This window comes from Tripterygium wilfordii, chromosome 2 (assembly GCF_013401445.1).
Source record: "Tripterygium wilfordii isolate XIE 37 chromosome 2, ASM1340144v1, whole genome shotgun sequence".
Lineage (NCBI taxonomy): Eukaryota > Viridiplantae > Streptophyta > Magnoliopsida > Celastrales > Celastraceae > Tripterygium > Tripterygium wilfordii.
In genome coordinates this window covers 6,452,091-6,466,951 of record NC_052233.1, presented here as the reverse complement: position 1 = coordinate 6,466,951, position 14,861 = coordinate 6,452,091, and positions in this window count along the sequence as shown.

The window sequence follows — 14,861 nt, the reverse complement described above, 5'->3', positions numbered from 1 at the left end:
CATCACTGAAAAATCACCATTTGAACATCATTACTTTTGGCAAAGCCAAAGTTTAAATGTAATAATTGATTGGTGCTGATTTATTTTCTCGAAAAAGCATTGTGAATATAGCATTTCTGCTCAATTGTTGGATGAATATGCGTTTGCATTTTTTGAGATAAATAAATCAACACCAATCAATTATTGGATGAGTATGTCTGATATGAAACACCTTACTGTATCAAGGTACAATATCGTCTTGCGTCTCATAAGCGATGTACAATATTTGACTTTTTTACCATTGCGATCCATCCTACCTCCACATGCAAAATGTAGTGTCATCACTATTGGATATGTAAATGGTAATCACTTGTTCAGGTATTCATGAATGAGAATTATTCGATGCCCCCTATTATGATCCAGTGATTTTCATACAAGTATGATTGTGCAATAGAATGGGTGACACCATATAAGAAACAACTCCATCATTATGAGAAGTTTTTTCATTCGATAAATGTATCTCAACCCATTGTAGACATAACCTCTGATTAATGTGTTTTGTATTGATAACAATATTATTTTTTAATAGTATTGTTTTGTTAAATAATATTGTTTTTTAATAATATTGTTTTTGAAACAAATAAATTAAAAATATAAAAGAGATGGGGTCAATGGTAGGACTGAAGGGGTGTATAGAAAGAAAAGAAAGAGGGGGTGTGTAGAGTAAAAAAGTGGATGCATTTAGATGAACCGTTTTGGCAATCAAACCACTAGGAAGAAGTGTATGATATGTAGAAGAAAAAAATAAACCCAAGTTACACCGACATGACATTATGGATATCGACTAGAAAAGTATCGAGAAGTTGTGACCATGATCGAGAAAAACAAGCCTGATCTGGCCGTTGCTGATGTCGGTTTGTAGGGATGGCAACGGGTCGGGTACCCTTCCATTTAGGAAATATCAAAACCGTTTTCATTTAATATACTTTATACCAAAACCGTTCCAAAACCATTTAAAAAACCATTTAAATTTCCAAACCCGAAACCGTTTATCATCGGGTACCCGTTTATCATTTAACTTTTAATATTTTTATTTTTTTCTTTGATGATTATATTAATATAAATTAATATTGAGTATGATTTATATTAATTATGATTTTATAATTCAAATTAGTCTAATTTATAGTTTTATTAGTATGCTTCTATAAATATATACATTTTAATATGCTTTATCATGTTATAATTTAATATCCTAGTAGTATACATTTATAGATGATTTATAATATTATTACTATAATGGATTTTTTTATTAAACGGTTCGGGTACCCTAAACTTGGCACCAAAAACCAAACCCGACCCTAAACCATGACTGGTTTGAAAACCAAAACCAAAACCGTTTCCAAAATCTATCGGATCGATTTTCGAATTTTAAACGGATCGGGTACTCTACAGATAGTGTTCGGATCGGTTTTTTTGCCATCCCTATCGGTTTGACAAGTCATTACCATTGTAGTGTGTTGTTAATGGAATTAATTGACTTCACTTTCACTATTTAGCAGATACCAATTAATATAATCATTATTTTTTAATAAATATAATTTATTAAGTTTAAGTATAGTAATAATATAATTTAGTATGGTATGTTATTTAATTGATAATTTTTTATATTAATAAAAAATGTTAAGTAATAATAAACGAAGAAAAAAAAAAGTTGTGCTCAAATGGTTTTATAAAATTTATTTTTATAAAATATTCCTGTAGTTATAAATGGGGTTCGTGATAATTTTTTTTTTAAAAAATTATAAATATTACAATAACTAATGTGGGTCCCACATCATTTGTAAAAAGAAAATTTAAAGGGAAGCACTATCCCAACCCCCCATACTTTCAACCGCCCTACCTTCTCTAGACTACTTTAATGGCTTTTTCCAATCTCATCCGTTGAATGACTTTTCAATGGTTTGAAATTGTAAAAAAACATCACCTTTTGCTTAGTGGTCCTTGCATCGTAAAACTCGCCAGCCCTTTTTTTTGACCGTTCATGTATTCAATCCACCACTCTCTCATGGACTCCAACTCAATATATATTCTCTGTATAGGACAGAGAATATATTCTCTGACTATACATGTGTACATATATGGCTATAAATTGAGAAGAGTTTGCAGAGCATTTAAAGAAGCTGCAAGAGATAGCAGTAGTGTGTGAGAAAAAAACGAGAGAGAGTCTTAAAGTAGTCTGTTGTTGAGATAAAAAGAGAGTGAACCTATTGTGGATATGGATTACTTTAGTGATATTTTCGACTACCACTTGTCAAGTTGTTCAAGTGAACAGGTAAATACATATACTGATGTAAATTATATTGTTGTTTTTTTGTAAATACTCAGTGTAAATTATATTGTTTGTAGTGTGATTTTATCTCAGTCGAAATAAAGCAAGAAGACGAACATGCGGACGAGATGGTTGATAATATCGAAGTTAACGATAGATGTGAATTTGAAACTGATCAAGTGTTCAAATCGCGACAATCGATGATCGAGTGGGTTCAACAAACTGGACACAAATTGGGATATATCATCATCATTTATAGATCAGATATTGGTGGGTTCGGCAAAAAACACAGATTACAATTCAAATGTGATCGCGGTGGCAATTACCAGTGCAAGAAACCATCAACGAAACAGACTGGCACCAAAAAAATAGAATGTCCGTTCAAATTGAGAGGGAGGAAAATGAAGCTAGACGATGATTGGATGTTGGAGGTGGTATGTGTGGAGCATAATCATGATCCTGCATTATATATGGAGGGACATCCATACCCCGGTCGACTTTCTGAATCTGAAATTCAAATTATGGTTGACATGTCTGCACAAAATGCCAAGTCACGGGACATATTGGCGGAGTTGAAAAAGCGAGATCCGAACAACGTGAGCACCATCAGAACCATATATAATGCACGCAAGAAGCACAAGACCTCTGAGAGATCGGGTCAATCACAAATGCAATTTGTGTTCTCATTCCTCAGCGATCAACAATACTTTTTTGATTATCGAGCAAACCATGCAACCAATGAGCTCGAAGATTTGTTCTTCGCACATCCTGGCTCGCTAGATCGATTGCGTGCATTCCCACACGTATTGTTGATGGATGCGACATATCAAACCAATAGGTATGGGTTGCCTCTCCTTGAAATTGTTGGTGTTACCTCAACTAGTCAGACTTTTTGCATAGCGTTCGCATATTTGCACTCAGAAAAAGAGCCCAGTTATACTTGGGCTTTGGAATGTTTGCGATCCGCAATGCATGGATGCATTAGCCCACGAGTTATCATTACGGATAGAGAGTTGGGGCTGATGAAAGCCTGTGCTCGGGTATTTCCAGAGGCTTCGAAACTACTCTGTAGATGGCATATCTATCAAATTATTTTAACCAAATGCAGGCCATCAATGCAAGACAATAGAGTTTGGAATGCATTTTACCGCATGTGGACTACGGTGATCGAGTCTGAAAATGAAAACGCGTACATGAGTAATATGGCACGCCTTCAAGTAGTCTTACAGAAGTTCCCGGTAGTGATGAAATATCTGAAAGATGTGTGGCTGACACCATATAAAGAGATGTTTGTATCTGCCTGGACAGACAGATATCTGCATTTTGGGAACCACACAACAAATAGGGTCGAGAGTCAGCATGCCAAGCTAAAAAAATATTTGTGCTCGTCACAGTCAGACTTGGAGAGATCCATGTCATGGATTCATCAGGTTATCTTGTCTCAGGACATAGCTATCAAAGCTAGCATTGAGAGAAGTCGAACCATCATCCAACACCGATTCAATATACCGCACCTTCGGGATTTATGTGGTTTTGTTTCAATCGAGGCGTTGAATTTGATGTTGATTGAGTTTGAGCGATCAAAAGATGTTGGACAGATTGCTTACAAATGCGGATGTCACCTTCGTAGGAGCTATGGACTACCGTGTGCTCACGAACAAGCCATGTACGTGAGCGAAGGTCATACTGTACCGCTTGATGCCATTGATAAATTTTGGAGAAAGCTTGATCTAATGCAATGTCAGTCGATTGAAGATGATGACATTGATTGTAACGCTGATGTACAAATGTTCACAGAACATTTCAAGCAGCAGCCAAGACATGTAAAAGTCAATTGGCTAAGGAAATTGAGGGAAATATTCAGACCTTCATCAACTTCTCTTCATCAAGCATATGTCATTGATGGGAGGGATTTTGTTCAGCCTCGGGAGCCTCACAGACACAGTTCTTCATCCGGACGCCCCGAATCGAAGATTTTTGAATACGATTTTTTGCAATCTTATCAATCAGAGAGACATAATTGCTCCTCAATTTACAATACTCAGTCTATCTCTACACAAGAAAGTTCGATGTTAAGAAAGGAAAACTACTATTTACGATCCTATATTGATCAGTTTCCAGCTATACTGCACCCTTACATCAGGGACGTGCAAGATGTAAAAGCTGATGGAAATTGCGGCTTTCGATCGATAGCTGTGTGTCTTGGTCATGGGGAAGATGAATGGCCCAATGTTCGGTATAACCTGATGGCAGAGTTGGACGCATTTTGGAAACAATATGTTGAAATACTTGGCGGTGAAGAGAGGGCATACAGTGTTAAACACTCACTGAACTTTTTTCAAGATGATGTTGCAGCACCATTTGAGCATTGGATGACAATGCCAGATATGGGTCTATTGATTGCTTCTGCATACAATGTGATATTGCATGTTCTTCATCATGCAGAGAGTTGGACATATCTACCACTACGTACAGCTCCTCCATCACCCTATCTACGCGTTGCCATTGCTATAGGGCACGTAAATGGTAATCACTACGTCAAAGTTGGTTTGACAAGGAATTATCCAATGCCTCCCATCACACCCGAATGGGTTCACTGTAGACATACTTGTGCAGCTGCATGGGCGACTCCGTATGCGGAACGATTAGATGCGTACATGCACTCATATGGATTCATCAAATCTTCATCTGAAGCTTTTATTCATGTACTTGAATAAATTATTATCTATGTCTTACAAAATTATGATAATTAAAAAAAGCAAACAAATAATCTTAATCAAAACATTTAAATTAATAAATGTATATATATATTCTCTGCCCTATATGTGTGTATGTATATATCTATATATATATATGTGTATGTATATGAGATGAGACATGATGAAAAGACATGACATGACAAGACAAATAGTGACAACTTAGGGGGAGGGGGTTTAAAATAGGGGGGGTTTGTTTATCAATTTTCAAATTTAAAAAGTTCAGCCACTTTTCATAAGCTTTATTTTGGAGAAAAGCGAGTAGTATCACTAACTTGTGTTTGGCGATATTGATGAATACCGCCATAAGGGATGTGGTCGAAGTCTAGCATCATAAGTTTGGAACTAACTCTCTATTGAAAACTCAAGTTGACAATAGAATATTTATCCTCCCTTATAAGCTACATTCCAAATCTACCATCTTCCGACGTAGGATTCTCATCAAATATCACCAACTTTTTGATTTCTGGTGAAACGGTTTTGCACCAAATAGGTTTTCAGCATCAAAAAATTGGCGGTACCGTTAAGCACAAGACCGCCCACTTTTCTTAATCTTGAAAATGGAACTTATGAAAATAGGTCTTAGTTTTTTAAAAAAAAAAAATTGACATGGGGTGCACGTTAATTATTGGAACATATATAAGTTCTTTCATTTTTTTAACAAAAATAACTTGGGCGTACTTCCAATGATTGTAATATTTTATACTTTATAAAATAATAATTTTATCAAACAACTCCAACACAATTTTTAAAAATTATAAACTAAATAACATAATATGCCAACAAAAAGTATATTAATATGAGGATGAAGTCTTCCAATATAATTTTCAACTACAAGAGACCATGCAAGTCCTCTAGCTTTGAAGAAAATCATATAGAGATGGGACAAATTCTCTTGATTCAAGTCTGATCCCATATGAGGTTTAGGGGAAAGAGGATGTGATTCATGTGAACTTCTGGAAAGTTTGGTCTATTAAGGTTTAGTTTGTATAAAAAATATGTTGGTTTATTTGAGATTTAGGTATGTTTAATAATTTTTTTTTTAAAAATTTGAGAGTGGACACTATGCTTACTCTAGATCCACCCCAGACCTTATCATACTAATTGAAGTAGTTTGTGGTATGGAGAAACTGTCAAATATCAACCAATTATATTATGTCTTTGCTCAAAAAATTTAGATTAAATTAGTTGTATGTCTGCCCTTTGCGGGTATGTAATCGTTTGTTTATTATTACCTATATTGTATGACTATCACGATGAAACCACGACAATTGTATCCTAAAACCATGGTTGCGGTACATTTTTTAAATTAACAAATGATTTGGATAGCAAATGATTAATTTGTTAGGAACTCACAAATATTTAGTCATAAATACTTTTAAATGACAAGACCAAAAGCTCGATGTCTATGTTATTACTTACCAAAGCAGGATGAAAGTAAGAACAATATAGACACAAAGGTTTAGATAAATTGAATAATGACTAAACAAATATAAGTGTGAATTGAATCATTGGTAGCATATTTAAATATAATATTGAACTCAAAACGTGAAAATATGATAATCCAATTCTAATTGTATTATAGAAAAACTGTAATCAATAAAAAGTTTTAGAGGAACTCATTATGAAAAGGAAAATAAAAAATAGCTAAAAAAATTATATTACTCGAGGAGATTGGAGTATGGAAGAGGTTATTTTTTTTTTGGTTTCCTAAGGTATCCCAGACAAGCTCAAGACTAATCTTTTGAGGTACGGTCGGGCACCAAAGGCGGGGACCTCTCCCAAGAAGGTTTTCTGCATCCACAAGGATTCGAACCCAAAACCTTGCTTAAACGACCAGAGCCTCTTACCACTCAGGGCAACCTTTGTTGGTTATGGAATAGGTTATTTGGGAGCATGACGAGAAATAGCATCCTAAAAACTACAGCTCCTGTTGGTGTAGGAGTACAAAATAATAGAAAAAATACAGAAATACAACTTCAATCAGAGTGGACTAAGGCATGGGTATCTCGCTCTCTTCAAAGAGATTCGAGCCCTCTGAAGTTTTTTGATTTAAAACAGGTGCACCATAATTCTCTTGGCTCGACTCCCCTGGGATACAACAACCTGACTCGATCGTATAGCTAACTTGGACCTGCACTCAGTTGGCTAGCCTCACAAGAACACCTTTTCATCTATGTCCAAAGAATATTAGAGAAAGTATTTTCTTGGAGAGAAGAGAGCTAGTGAGAAGTGTGTGTTTTCACTGTTTTGAAAGAATTGAGGTAGAGTGCTTTATATAGACTGGGCTGCATTTAATGACATTTAATGGAATTAGAAGTTACGAACTTCAACAGTCGTAACGTCCCAATAAATGCACATTATTTATGCCTAATAAATATACATAAGTTACACGTAATAGACAATCCCACTTAATTACTAGTAACAAAACAGTCATAACGGATCATGTCATTAACTATCCACAAGCGTGCGTAACACACACTCACGATTCGGATCAACAGAAACACACAACGGGTCGATCCAAATTAAAAATATGATTTATTATTATTTATCTTTTAAAATACACCAACAGCTCCAACATTCTGTAAGATTTAAAATAGAAAAATTTACGAAAAAAAATGAATATATATTGACTTGATATATCCATTTTTTTTTTTACCTTAGAGCAAATTACGGGACTGTAAATTTGCAGTGTTTCTTTAGTCTTTTTGTGAAAAAATACCCACAATAGTAACTGTAAAACACACTCCAAATGTTGGTTGCTACAGTGCACTGGAATTTGGTTGCTTCACTAAAGCACATTAGGGTTTGCCCGTTTGAAGTGTTCAAGGGTGTTGGGACAAAACCTCTCTATATGATTATATATAAAAATCCCAACACCTCCCAACCAACACCCCCAACCCTCCAAACGGGCAAACCCTAAATGTATATTTTATTCATTTTATTTCTCTCTCTATCTCGAAGCTTCAAAGCTTGCCTGCCGCTACAAAGCTTGGTCAATTGCCGGAGACGGAGGCGGCAAAGGCCACCTGAACTTCCACCCAGTTGTCCTCGCCGGTGACGAAGACTGTGGAATTCCATCTGGAAGTGGCTTGAAAGTTGTCTTTCACCAACACATTACACTTTCTGTTTCTTCTTGTTCATCAAATCCTCTCGAAAATACTGCCACTTCAGTTTATCAATCCCTGCCACAACACATATGAGCCTTCCACTCAATAATTGATCGAACAACTGGAATGAAGTCAAAGAAGAGAAGAAAGAAGTGGTTGTGTAGTTGATTTCAGGTCCAATTTTGGATCTGATTTAGGGGGACTGTTGTCGACAATGAAGTTGACTTGCGAATAAAGATGGAAAGTGTCTCTCTGCATTTTTTGTGTTCGATACACACAACACAAATTGAGGGATAAATTGGGGAGTGGGCCAGTGGGGATCGGACGGTAGGCAGGGAAGGATTCGGACTTGGATTCTCTACCTCAAAACACAAACCCAAAACCCGAAACACATAAACCCCATAAACCCCAAAACACATAAACCCAAAAACTCATAAACCCAAAAAATATTAATCTCAAATGATTTATTATTTTAATGTGATTTTTATATTATGATAGTAATAAAATGAATTGATTTTTATATTATGATTTTTATAAATGAATTGATTTTTTACGTGGTGGTATTGTTAGAGAAATTATAAATCTGTGAAAAGTGTACTTTTATTGTAAATTAAGAGTTTTTATGGATGACCTTATTGTTTGAACCTACTTGGTGCCTCTATAGTAGGTTTTTTTTCATTCAAAAAGATGTGGGTTTTGTCATTGTATCTCTCATTTTTATTTTTTTTTGAAAAAGAGGTAATAGACCTGATTGCATTAGGTTATCCAATAAATTGAGTAATGCCTGTAGGCACTCGGGGCCACCATAAAGGTAGAATACAACTTGAGGACTAAAAAACAAAAATATAGTAATAAAACACAAACACTAAACCGAAAATCGTCAAACATTGTTGGACGACACCGCTGAACCATTGTCCAATGAGTCCGACTCCACATGTCTAAGTCAGGTAACAAAAACTATATAGAAAAAACAAACTGTAACTTGGATCTACAACACGAATCTTGGATTCTTCTGTAACAAGAGAGGTCAAACTCCCTTAGATCTGAAATGTCGTCACTAAAATTCTGAATAGATGTCGCCGGAGCACCGGAAACACCAACGATCAAAGATCCATGACAGATAGAGGAGATCGAAATCCGGAGAAGAGAATCCCTACAAAATCCTTATTCAAAACATAAAACATCACAAAATGAAACAGATCTGAACGGAGAAATGACAGATCTAACCCATGGGAAGAAAAGGTGAAAGAAGAGGGGAGAAGAGCCTCCTCCTCTCCCAAAACTTTTCCAAATCAGTTTTTTTTTTCCTAGAGAGAGGGGGCATCTCTCATACTCCGTTTACCACAAAGCACACCCCGGTATATTCCTTAACAATTTCTCAAACATACTACTGATTCTCAGCAAAAAAATGATTCAGCGTGTGCCACTAACCACACAATGAATACATGCTTATTAGCACATTACGCTAGCCTATCATTGTCCTATCATAAATTCCATTAAAAATTATCAGATAACATCACTATGTAAGTATGTAACTATTACCATGTTTCATAAAACATGCAAAATATGTGCTCATTAGCAACTATTACCTGCCTATTATATACATTCAGTAAGAAATTCCACCAAAATGTTACTGGATAACAACATGAAAATTACTATCTAAAGTCCAAAGATGGCAATGGAATTGTCAATGAATTCTCAAAACGAAGCCGACAGTTACTCGCTCACCCATTTCTGATGATTCTTCTTTGCATGAAACAAATTTCATCAGATCAGCGCTATTCAAGTGACAAATCGTAGATTGCATAGGAAAATACTTTTAATCACTAGGCAACAGCGATGGGTGGAATCCTGAGAGATGAAAACGGAACAATTATATGTCTATTTTCTTGTACAGCTGGAGTATGTGAATCCAATGAAGCTGAATTGAAAGCTACGGAATTAACCATTTCTTCAGATGCTTTGGCAGAAAAGGAAATCATACTGGAAACGGATTCCCTTAATGTCTTCAAGTGGGTTGAACAACAAACTGAAACTCCTTGGAGGCTCAGTCAATTGTCGAATTCCTTTGGGGTATGTAAATCAAGGCTACGGTTCTTCTCAGTGCAACACAATCTAAGGGGAAGCAATGGGGTTGCAAACTTGCTTGCAAAGGAAGGCACCTGGCGAATGATAGGTATGATAATACCTATTGTTTTTGGTAGAAATATCCCCCTCTTAAGCTTTCTTTTGATAAATAATGAGTGTATTTATGTTTTGATTTGTATTTCTGATAGGTTGATTGCGGTTTGGATGAAAAGTGATGAAAAAAGGGCTGAACTGAAGAAAATGTCCACCGACCTTCGTGTGTTCAAATACTTATAACTTTTTGTCACGTTATCGGAATCAAGCGAAATAAAAGGCATTGGAAACTAGACATCTCAAGCTTTCCGTAGACGCTAAAATCGTGCAAATCGGACGTCGTATGGAGATTTTGGAATCATTCCACGCCTAGGCGTAATATTTGTGCACGCCCAGTATCACTTGTGCACGCCCAGTCCAGCGAGTTGGGCGTGAATTTGAAGTTGTGCACGCCTAGGATTGCGCCTAGGCGTGCGCCTAGGCGTGGTGCGCCTAGGCGTGAATACAACGCGCCTAGGCGCACAAGACAGTTTTTTGGTATGTTTTAATTCGCGAACTTGCCGAGCCAGAGGACACTTTTTAACCTAGAACTGATTTTCTGGGGAGCGAAACCAGAGGGGGAAGGCGATTCTTGGAGCTAGGAGGAGAGATTCTTCAGCTCAACTTGGATCTACTCAACTAATTGGGTTTATTCATGATTTTCTCATCTCTCCTTTTGTGTTTTTCTCTCGTTATGTGTAACTAAATCTCTTGTGCCAAGGCTAGGATGAAGCCTTGGGTTTGATGACTTTGTTTATGACTTGATTTACATATATATGAGTTGATTTGGGTATAAATCTTGTGTTTCTATGTTTGATTACAATTTCTTCATGCTTGTGGTGTTTGGCCAACACTTTAGGTTTTTGGATGAAATTGTTTGGAGAATTTGCTTAGACAATAATATGTCAAGTAGATTATGCTTCTTGAAACACTTGATTATGAATGTGTCTCCCTTTAATTAGGTGACAATTTTGTATGAATCCTAATCTCCATAGAACTCCATAAATTCCTATGCATGTTTAGACCAATAAGATGGCTAGAATGTATTTAGGAATATCCGACCTAGACCAATAAGATGGCTAGTAATCGATTTTAGGGAGATTTGGCTTAAGTGCGCTAAAATCGACTTAGGTACGGATTCGTTATGCCCGAATTAGCAAATATGTGTGTGAATTTATGTCATTCCAAGTCATTTCCCAAGGGGGATTCCGAAGCCTTGGTGTTCATCTCATATTTGTTAAATCATCTCATTTGCATTAGTTGCATCCTAATTCTAAGAAAATACCAAAAACACTTTGCTCTTTGCTTGTTTTAGTTGAATTACCAAACCAAACAATCTTGAGTTGAATTTTACTTTTGATTGCATTGTCCATATATACATACAAATATACATTTGGATTAAACATAACACCGTCCCTGTGGATTCGACCCTTGCTTATCATTGTGCTGTAGTCGCCGACTAGTACACTTGTTAGTAAGGTTAATTTAGACCCAACAGCGAACATATGATTTTCTGCTATGGTTTTGATTTTTAGTTACCTATTAAGTTACTGTAACTAAATAGCTCTTTTGTTGTATTTTGCTTTCCACTTATGTATTCAGGCCATTTGTCTTCGATGCCTTGCTATATTGTTTCTCCCTTTTGTTATATAATCTGCTGCTTATAAAAAAAACACTAGGCAACACGAAGAGCAACACAAATTAGCTTCTCCGATAGCACCAATACATTAGGTGAATGCTACCCCACAACTAGGGACGCCCCATTAGTTAACGGGTCGAGGACGGATGCAAGTATTTTTATGGGAAAAAAATAGATACAGGGTCAGGTTTATCAAAATCCAACCCATCCCATACATGTATACGTTAGTACTTATATATATTATTTATAATATTCATAGTTTACTTATTAGTTTGGTGTATATATATATATATATTTCATCACATATTCATATTCTTAATTTATTTATTTTTACACTTATCGGAATATAGTTCGTGAGGTTTTTACAATTATTGGAGTTCTCAAAATTACAGTTGACATGTACGGATAAAGAGGCGAGGATTATCCGCATCCACGGGTACGAGATGGGGTGAAGATTTAAATATCCAACGAGTATTTTAGCAGAGACGGATAAGGATTTTTCTAACGAGTATGGGAGACAGGCAAAAAGGTCCCTGCTCTGTTGGCATCCCGATCGACAACTACTACAAATGTGCAGTACCCTAGTTTTGTCTGGCCCGGGTGGATACCCTATGAATACGAATCCTGCCAATGTCCTACGAGTGTGAATTTTTACGAGTAAAATTGTGCCCTCTCCAATGACCCAAAAATCAACAGTTTATCCTCAAATCAGTAATGCAAAACAAAAGAGAAACAGAATCAAGAAATTGTAATTTTATTAAATAAGGTTACAATTACAAAAGTCTTTTGCAAAAGTGATTACAATCAAGAAATTGTAATTTTATTAAATAAGGTTACAATTACAAAAGTCTTTTGCAAAAGTGACTACAAGGAAACACTCAGCTGAGTGGTTTTCTTCGCATGACTGGCAAATTCCTTCGGCCCTCCTCTGCAGAGTCAATTTCCTGATTGAGCTATGACGAGAAGAAACCATAGTTGTTAGCCTCGCTAGGGTGTCCTGACTTCACCACTGCATTAGCAGTGGCTAGATCATCGACAAGGAAAGTTAGCAGGATTGGGTCGTCGTCAGAAAAGAGTCACAAGAACTCTGATAAAAGCCACGCCACTGAGACTTACTTCTTTCGCTGCTGGAGCCTCCGACCTTTCGAAAAATCTTAGTACTCTCTCCAATCTTGACTGTGTCCCCAGAGGAAAGAAAATGTCCCCAAATGCTTCCTAGATCTCTTCATCTTCCTGGGTATAGAGAACTCGTCAAATGACCGGAGCCCTAGCCTTCCTCATTTATCGGCGGAGTGGTAGTCAATGTGCTCGGAAGAACGAAGTGTCATCATCAATGTGCAGTCTGAAACATCTTTCCCCCTCCTTCACGTCTTAAAAGAAGTAAAGCTCTTAAATAAGTTAGTCTTTTTACTGGTCTTGACTTACCAGGATAGGTATAAAGCCCAACAGTCATAGCCAGCCCACTGTCCTGTAAACCCAATTGAGACTCAACAGAGACTGGGTCAATGGAGATGCTTTTCCTTCAAAACAAAGTAAAATATCCCACCAAGACAGAGAAGATACACATTCACGTGACCACCAGGCCAGATGAGCGCACAATGGGCATGGAGAGAGAAAATAAGGGGGAAATTCTTGGAAAAAAAGGTGAGAAAAATAAAAAAGATAAAAGGATGGAGCAGAGCACTAGACAAAAGGGGGCTTCTCAAGCAAGAAATTCAGGGAGAAAAGGGAGGGAAAGGAAGAAGAAGAAAAAGAGAGAAAGAGGATCTCAAGGAAGAAGGGTGGACGATAAAGGAATAAGAAGGGGAAAAGAGGAGGGAAGACCAAGAAAAGAATAAAAGGTACGGTTCCACATCCGACAGTATCTTGAAATCATGTATCTCAGGATTTAGCATCATGAAATTTCATCTTAAAACATTTTGAAGATCCTCGTGTGAACTATTTCCTGAAACCACATGCTTTTCAAATGTCCATCATCCATCCATATCTTGCACACACTAGTATTATGATAGGTGACACCTACCAAGCATTACATATGTCCATGTCCCCTATTTATCCACTTGGGAATAGGAAGTGTTTCACATCATGAGTCTAGCATCCTTTCATGACTCCTCTATCATTCATACTTCACATTTTCACCTTATGCATCCATACCATCCTCATCTCATCAGATATCACGATATTCCCTTGACAGTAAGGCTCCGAGTCGTCACTTAGAAGTCGCGTGCACTCTTTCCTTAGAGTTGGAAATGGTTTTGATACAAGGTACATTAAATAAAAATGGCTTTGGTATTCTTTAATTGGAAGAGTACCAGACCCTTTGCCATCCATATCTGTCATAACATCATCTACTATGGAGGCAGAGTTTGTGGCATGTTTTGAGTACAACTCATGGATTATGATTGCATAACTTTATTTCAAGACTAGGGGATTGTTGGCAATATTGCCAAGCCGTTGAAAATTTAGTATGATAATTTTGCAGCAGTTTTCTTCTCAAAGAACGACAAATATTCTAAGGATGCTAAACACATGGAGTTGAATTGTCTTATTGTTAAAGAAGAAGTTCAAAAACATAAAGTGTCTATTGAGCATATCAACATCGGTATAATGATTGTTGATCCTTTGACTAAAGGATTACCACCAAAGATATTTAGAGAACATGTAGGAAGAATGGGTCTTGGTTGTAATCATTAACTTCTGGATCATATTATGTTTGTTGAATTGCTTATTTGACACTTTGAGCTCACTTTATGTTTCTGATTCATTATATACAATTCTTGTTTTCTATTATTGTGTATACATTATCATGATTGCATGATAGAGAATAAGAATAGTCTTTTACAAGACATTATCGTGGACCTTATTTATGCTTTTCACTTATAGACTTT